Consider the following 7405-nt stretch of genomic DNA (forward strand, 5'->3'; position numbering starts at 1 on the left):
CAGACACATTGAGGACTACAAGAAAATACACAAAGTCTGCATACTGCCTCAGCATATATAGAGATCCTCTTAGTAAAAATGGCTTCAGCGTGGTCTCCTATTCATGAGAGAATCCCTTATAACATGTTTCGCCCAGTAGGAGCTTAATTAAGCCCCTACTGGGGCCTCGTTAGACACATTTGAGGACTACAACAAAATGGCGCTTGTCTGCACATTTCCTCAGCATAAGGTGAAATCCTCTTAGTAAAAAATGGCTTTAACTTGGTCTCCTACCTATGGGGGAACCCCTTCTAACATATTTCGCCCAGTAGGAGCTTAATCGCAAAGGAAGTCCATATTAGGGGCTCGTCAAACACATAGAGGACTACAACCAAATGGCACCCAGCTGCACACTGCCTTGGCATATAATGAACTCTTCTTAGTAAAAATGGCTTCAGCTTGGTCTTCCACCCATGGGAGAACTCCCTCCAACATGTTTTACCCAGTTGGGGCTTAATCGTAGAGCCCTCCAAGATTAATCCCCTACTGGGGGCTTCTCAGACACATTGAGGCGCCTGTGTGCACACTGACTCGACATATAGTGAACTCATATTAGTAAAAATAGCTTCAGCTCGGTCTCCTACCCATGGGAGAACCCCTTCTAACATGTTTCATCCAGTAGGGGCTTATTGTAAAGGAAGCCCCTACCGGGGATTCGTCAGACACATTGAGGACTACAAGAAAATACACAAAGTCTGCATACTGCCTCAGCATATATAGAAATCCTCTTAATAAAAATGGCTTCAACTTTGTCTCCTACCCATGGGAGAACCCCTTCTAACATGTTTCGCCCAGTAGGAGCTTAATTAAGCCCCTACTGGGGCCTCGTTAGACACATTGAGGACTACAACAAAATGGCGCTTGTCTGCACATTTCCTCAGCATAAGGTGATATCCTCTTAGTAAAAAATGGCTTTAACTTGGTCTCCTACCTATGGGGGAACCCCTTCTAACATATTTCGCCCAATAGGAGCTTAATCGCAAAGGAAGTCCATATTAGGGGCTCGTCAAACACATAGAGGACTACAACCAAATGGCACCCAGCTGCACACTGCCTTGGCATATAATGAACTCTTCTTAGTAAAAATGGCTTCAACTTGGTCTCCTATCCATGGGAAAACTGCTTCTAACATGTTTCTACCAATAGGAGCTAAATCATAGAGGCTTCTATCATTAAGCCCTTACTGGAGCCTCATCAGACATATTGAGGACTACAATTACATGGCGCCTGTCTGCACAGTTCCTCAGCATAGGGTGAAATCCTCTTAGTAAAAATGGCTTTAACGTGGTGTCTTACCTATGAGAGAACCCCATCTAACATGTTTTGCCTAGGCCTAGTAGGGGCTTAATGTTAGAGGACTGTATGATTAAGCCCCTACTCAATGAATAATGTTTGATGTAGTTCTCCCATGAGTAGGAGACCCAGGTGAAGCCATTTTTTACTAAAAGGAGTTCACTATATTCCAAGGAAGTGTGCAAACGGGCGCTGATTTGTTGTAGTCCTCGATATGTCAGATGAACCAGTATTCAACCCAACCAGCACCTGCAAACATTATGGCCAGTCAGTTGGGATAACAACTTGGGGCATTCAAGCTATAACCATTTTACTTGGTTTTTGGTCTCCAAGGCAAAAATGATGTTGTAAAGGGTGGATAGTCCCTGTTCTGGTGTTTGTTTGGTATGCTCCCTGTTAGGGCCCCTTACAGATGGAATAGTCCTCTCAGCCACTATGCTGGACTGTTTTAGTGGTGGGTTGAATTGTATGGGGTAGTAAAGCAAGAAGTATGTCATCAGCAAGCCAGAATGGGTCCAAAGCTTTATTCGGTGATCACATCATGGTTACAGTAGGGACGTTTCAGTGTCTCTCAGGACCCCTTCATCAGGCACGTGAATGTAGTAAAGAGCAAGACTTGAGAAGATAAGGTGTAAAGCCAAGATTTTTAATGTTTTGCCTATTTGTCACACTTAATTAATTCAGATCATCAAACAAATTTTAATATTACACAAATAGAATCTGAGTAAATACAAAATGCCGTTTTTTATCGATGATTTCATTTATTAAGGGAAAGAAGCTGTCCAAGCCTGCCTTGCCCTATGTGAAGAACTAATTGCCCCCTTGCTAAATCATAGATGAACTGTGATTAACCACATTTTTTGGAAAGTTGAGTTAAATTTCACTTGCCACACCCAGGCCTGATTACTACCAGACCTGTTGAATCAAGAAATCAATTAAATAGAAGTTGCCTGACAAAGTGTCGCACTCTAAAAGATCACAAAAAGCAACACATCATGCCATGATCTAAATAAATTCAAGAACAGATGAGAAACAAAGTAATTGACATGTATCAGTCTGCAAAGGGTTACAAAGCCATTTCTAAGGCTTTGGGACTCCAGTGAACCATGGTGAGAGCCATTATCCACAAATGGAGAAAACGTGCAATAGTAGTGAACCTTCCCAGGACTGGCCCTCCTACCAAAATTACTCATTCAGGAGGTCATAAAAGAACCCAGAACTACATCTAGAGAATTGCAGGCCTCACTTGCCTCAGTTAAAAGGTCAATGTTCATGATTCAACAATAAGAAAGAGACTGGGCAAAAATGGCATCAATGGGAGAGTTCCAAGGCTAAAGCCACTGCTGACCCAAAAGAAGACAAAGGCTTGTCTCACATTTGCCCAAAACCATCTTGACTATCCCCAACCCCTGAAAAACAACCGCACACCATAATTCCCCCCTCCACCAAACTTTACACTTGGCACAATGTAGTCAGGCAAGTACCGTTCTCCTGGTAACCGCCAAACCCAGACACGTCCATTGGATTGCCATACATGTCGCTTCAGGGAACACGTCTCCACTGCTTTACACCACAGCACCCGACACTTTGCATTGCACTTGGGGATGTAAGGCTTGGATGCAGATGCTCGGCCATGGAAACCCATTCCATGAAGCTCTCTACGCACTGTTGTTGTGCTAATCTGAAGGCCACACCAAGTTTGGAGGTCTTTAGCTATTGAATCTGCAGATAGTTGATGACTTCTGCGCCCTGTTCGCTTCAGCATGCGCTGACCCCGCGCTATCATTTTACGTGGCCATTACTGTTGTTCCCATTTGCTTGCACTTTGTTATAATCCCACTAACAGTTGACCATGGAATATTTAGTAGCCAGGAAATGTCACGGATGGACTTATTGCACAGGTGGCCACCTATCATGGGACCACGCTTGGAGTCACTGAGCTCCTGAGAGCGACCCATTCTTTCACCAATGTTTGTAGAAGCAGTCTGCATGCCTAGGTGATGATTTTATACACCTGTGGCCATGGAGGGGATTAGAACACCTGAATCACATGATTTGGGGGGCTGGCCCAATACTTTTGGCAATAAAGTGTATTTATCATCAGCTACAAAGGATAAATATCCACTGTGTGAGAACCAAATTGTGACGGGAGTCACTTTGGGTGGGGGGCCCATGGAACCCAGCTCACTTTGGATAGGTAGGGAGACCCCTGTCCTAGCTCCCTATATCCCTCATGTGTAAATCACCCTGTGCCTGTTAGGGGTACAGAGTGATCTGTCCTAATATTGTGTGGGGGGTTGTTGATTGTTTAATGTCACATGTGGTTGCATCCCATTGTTCTATTGTGTGTCTTGCTTGGGAGCAAACTATTATGGGATGTATGTGTTTATGTGTATTGGCTTGGTGGGGGGTGTCTCCAGCAGCCCTCCCTCCTGATGGGACTGTCTGCTGGTGTGAAGTTTGAATACCTGTGTGTCTGTTGTTACTAAATGTAGATTGCACCTGAATCCAATGATTTGGGCCAATACTTTTGGCAATATAGTGTATGTTAAATCAATGTTTACCAAAGTGGAGTCTTCATTGGGATGCTACAAGTGCCCTTCCCAAACACCCACCAAAATAAAATCTGACCTAGTCCTTTTAGTTATAGACAAGGTTTACAATTCTGAGGCTTAATAGCCAGTCTGATGACCAATTTCGTTCTTTGATTCACCGCATCTTCCAGCTGCTGCAGATCAACAGTTGGCACCACACAGAGAGCTAAAGGAGGCTTGCAGCAAACATACGTATTCATGTCATCTTGTACAGTACACCTAACAGCCTAGTCATTTTTCTTTCAAAGAATCGCAACACAGTGTACTATAAAAGTTACAGAATGAAAAGCTGCTTGACATAAATTGAAAGTCGGATAATTTGATACACTTTAATAACAATTATTGAATATTTTAGAACATTTTATTTTTTAAATTTATAATAATAATACCCAAATATAAGACCAAATTTATTTTAGTTCTCGTATCTCCATCTGCAAAAAATACATGTATTTTCGTACACGTTTCACCCGCCTATTAACCCCCCCCCCCTCCCCCAAATCTTCGACGCTCGCTCTTTTTTGTGGCTCCTTCCCAAACTTTCAATCCAGGTTCCATTTTCACTGCAGTCTGAGATCTAGAGGCTGCGGTGTTCTCTGTTCACATTAATTAGGAGATGCGTTTTCATAATTCCTACCCAGAAAAATACATTACAGTCAGCGTCTCGCTAATATACAATGACATCATTAAAAATGGCTTCCAATTAGGCACCCTGCCCGCCGGCGTCTTGGCTCCTCCGTGGCGGCTCAGAGTTTGATAATCATTTTGAAATAGATAAGATGAAATAAGTTAAGAGGATCCCGGATAGTAAATCTGAGCTGATGTCAGTTACTTGCAGTATCATTAATATAGAACCACTGAATCGGCTGAGAGGCGTGTCGCTAATCTTGGGCTCCCGCCATCTTCCACCTGCACTGTGGTCACTGTGAGACTCCCATTTCCTGAGGATCTGGTTATTTCTTCACTAGTCCCAGCCCTGCTTTCTGACATTTGTCCGAACTTTACCTGAAAGCTGCCTTATGCCATAGATGGGTCAAAAACCGGCCTTTTTTTATAAAAAAAATGAAAAATCGGTCATTCGATTGGCCAACGTTACCACCAACGCTAAAAAAAAGCTGCCAATTTTCGGCCCAGCAGTGTCGTCCAGCAGTGCTGCCCAGCAGTGTTGTCCATCAGTGCTGCCCATCAGTGCCACCTATCAGTGCCCATCAGTCCTGCCTATCAGTGCCCATAATTGCTGCATATCAGTGCATCATCAGTGCCTCCTCATCAATGTCCACCAGTGCCATCTCATCAGTGCTGCCTCATCAGTGCTACCTATCAGTGCCTCCTCATCAGTGCTCATAAGTGCTGGCTATCAGTGCTGCCTATCAGTGCCCATCAGTGCTGCCTATCAGTGCAGCCTCATTAGTGCTGCCTATCAGTCCCCATTAGTGTGGCTATCAGTGCAGCCTCATCAGTGCTGCCTATCAGTGCCCATCAGTGCTTCCTATCAGTGCAGCCTCATCAGTGTCCATCAGTGCTGCCTATCAGTGCCCATCAGTGCTGCCTATCAGTGCCCATCAGTGCTGCCTATCAGTGCCCATCAGTGCTGCCTATCAGTGCAGCCTCATCAACACACATCAGTGAAGGTGAAAACATTTTCAGATTTTTGCTCTTTTTTCATTTATAGTGCAAAAAATAAAACCCCCAGTGGTAATTAAATACCACCAAAAGAAAGCTATGTGTGTGAACAAAATGATAAAAACTTCATATGGGTACAGTGTTGCATGACCGCGCAATTGTCCTTCAGAGTGCAGAAAGCTGAAAACTGGTCTGGGCAGGAAGGGGGTAGAAGTGCCCGGTAGACAAGTGGTTAATTGAACAAGCTGAAGTTAGAAGCTGATTGGCTGCCATGCACAGCTGCACCAGATTTTACACTCTCCAGTTTTAGTAACTTTAGTATTGAACTGTCACAGGTTATTATTGTTTTGTAGTATGCTGAATCTCCCCCCCCCCAAAAGATTTTGCTGTATGATGTGACTAAGAAAATGTCACTACTAGAACAGCTGAACTTTATTTGGGGTTAATCAGAGGAACTTTAAATGATGGCGGGTGTGTACTGACTCCTATTTAACATGATTTCGAATGTGATTGCTTAATTCTGAACACAGCTACATCCCCAGTTATAAGAGGGTGTGCACACTTATGCGACCACATTATTTTAATTTTTTTATGTTTACACCCCCCCCCCAAAAAAAAAAGATTTCATGTTCAGCTTTCTAGCAGAAGCCTGAAGGTTTTGTGCCAATATTGACTGGTATTTGGAACTGTTCATAATTCCCTCTACCTTGCCTAAGGCCCCAGTTCCAGCTGAAGAAAAACCTTGCTAAACGATTGAAACTGACTGCTGGAAAACGTAGGTTAAAAGACATCTGTTTAGCCGCGTTTATGTGCGTTTGCGTTTAGAAGCGTTTTTTTAAAGATAAGCACAGGAGAACCTCCCAAATGCCCAGAATGCACTGAAAAGTCATCAATTATTAACTATTTCAGACTGCTTCAGAGAAATACAGAGAGTAGAAGCAGAGACAGCAGTATGTGTTGAGATTAGCTTAGGTGTGAGTTGCTCATTAACATTTCTTTTGTTTCCAAGGGTGGGAAAGGTGTCTGGTGGAGGAGTCATTAAGCTCACCTGGCAGGGGGTCTTCATGAGGAATTTGAGGTGTGAATGGTCATTAACATATCATTTGTTTCCAAGGGTGGGAGAGGTCTGAGGTGTGAATGGTCATTAACATATCTTTTGTTTCCAAGGGTGGGAGAGGTCTGAGGTGTGAATGGTCATTAACATATCATTTGTTTCCAAGGGTGGGAGAGGTCTGAGGTGTGAATGGTCATTAACATATCATTTGTTTCCAAGGGTGGGAGAGGGCTGAGGTGTGAATGGTCATTAACATATCATTTGTTTCCAAGGGTGGGCGAGGTCTGAGGTGTGAATTGGTCATTACAATGTGTGACAAGCTTGGTAGGAACATCCTGTGTTCAGTGTTTTGTCCATCTGAGTACCTTGAAAATGATTTGCATGCATTTTTTATGATGAAAACAGGCTCTGGACAGCATCGGGAACTGGAAGAGTTAAAAAAATGTTTCAAATGCAAATGCTTATAAACACGATTTGCCACGTTTAGAAGCGTCATGCGTTTGAAACGCTGATAAAATTGACTGCTGAACGCAAGTTTTCTGCGTTCAAAAAAACAACTGTAAACTCAACTGCCTGTAAATGACTGTAAACGATGATGTGTACACGGACACATAGGAAAACATTAGGGAGAGTTCAGGGGCTGCTGAAAAAACGCAGAACAGTTCCTAAACGTCAGTCTATCAGCTGCAGTGTACATGAGCCCTAACAGTATATACATTTCAGTGTGTTTAGTGATGACATACACAAGGGCGAACCGACAACTAATGGGGCCCCTGGGCAATAGGGGATCATGGGGCCCCTGTGT

Source organism: Staurois parvus, unplaced genomic scaffold (genome assembly GCF_062004578.1).
Source record: "Staurois parvus isolate SC_StPar_1 unplaced genomic scaffold, SC_StPar_1.0 ptg000124l, whole genome shotgun sequence".
Taxonomy (NCBI): Eukaryota; Metazoa; Chordata; class Amphibia; order Anura; family Ranidae; genus Staurois; species Staurois parvus.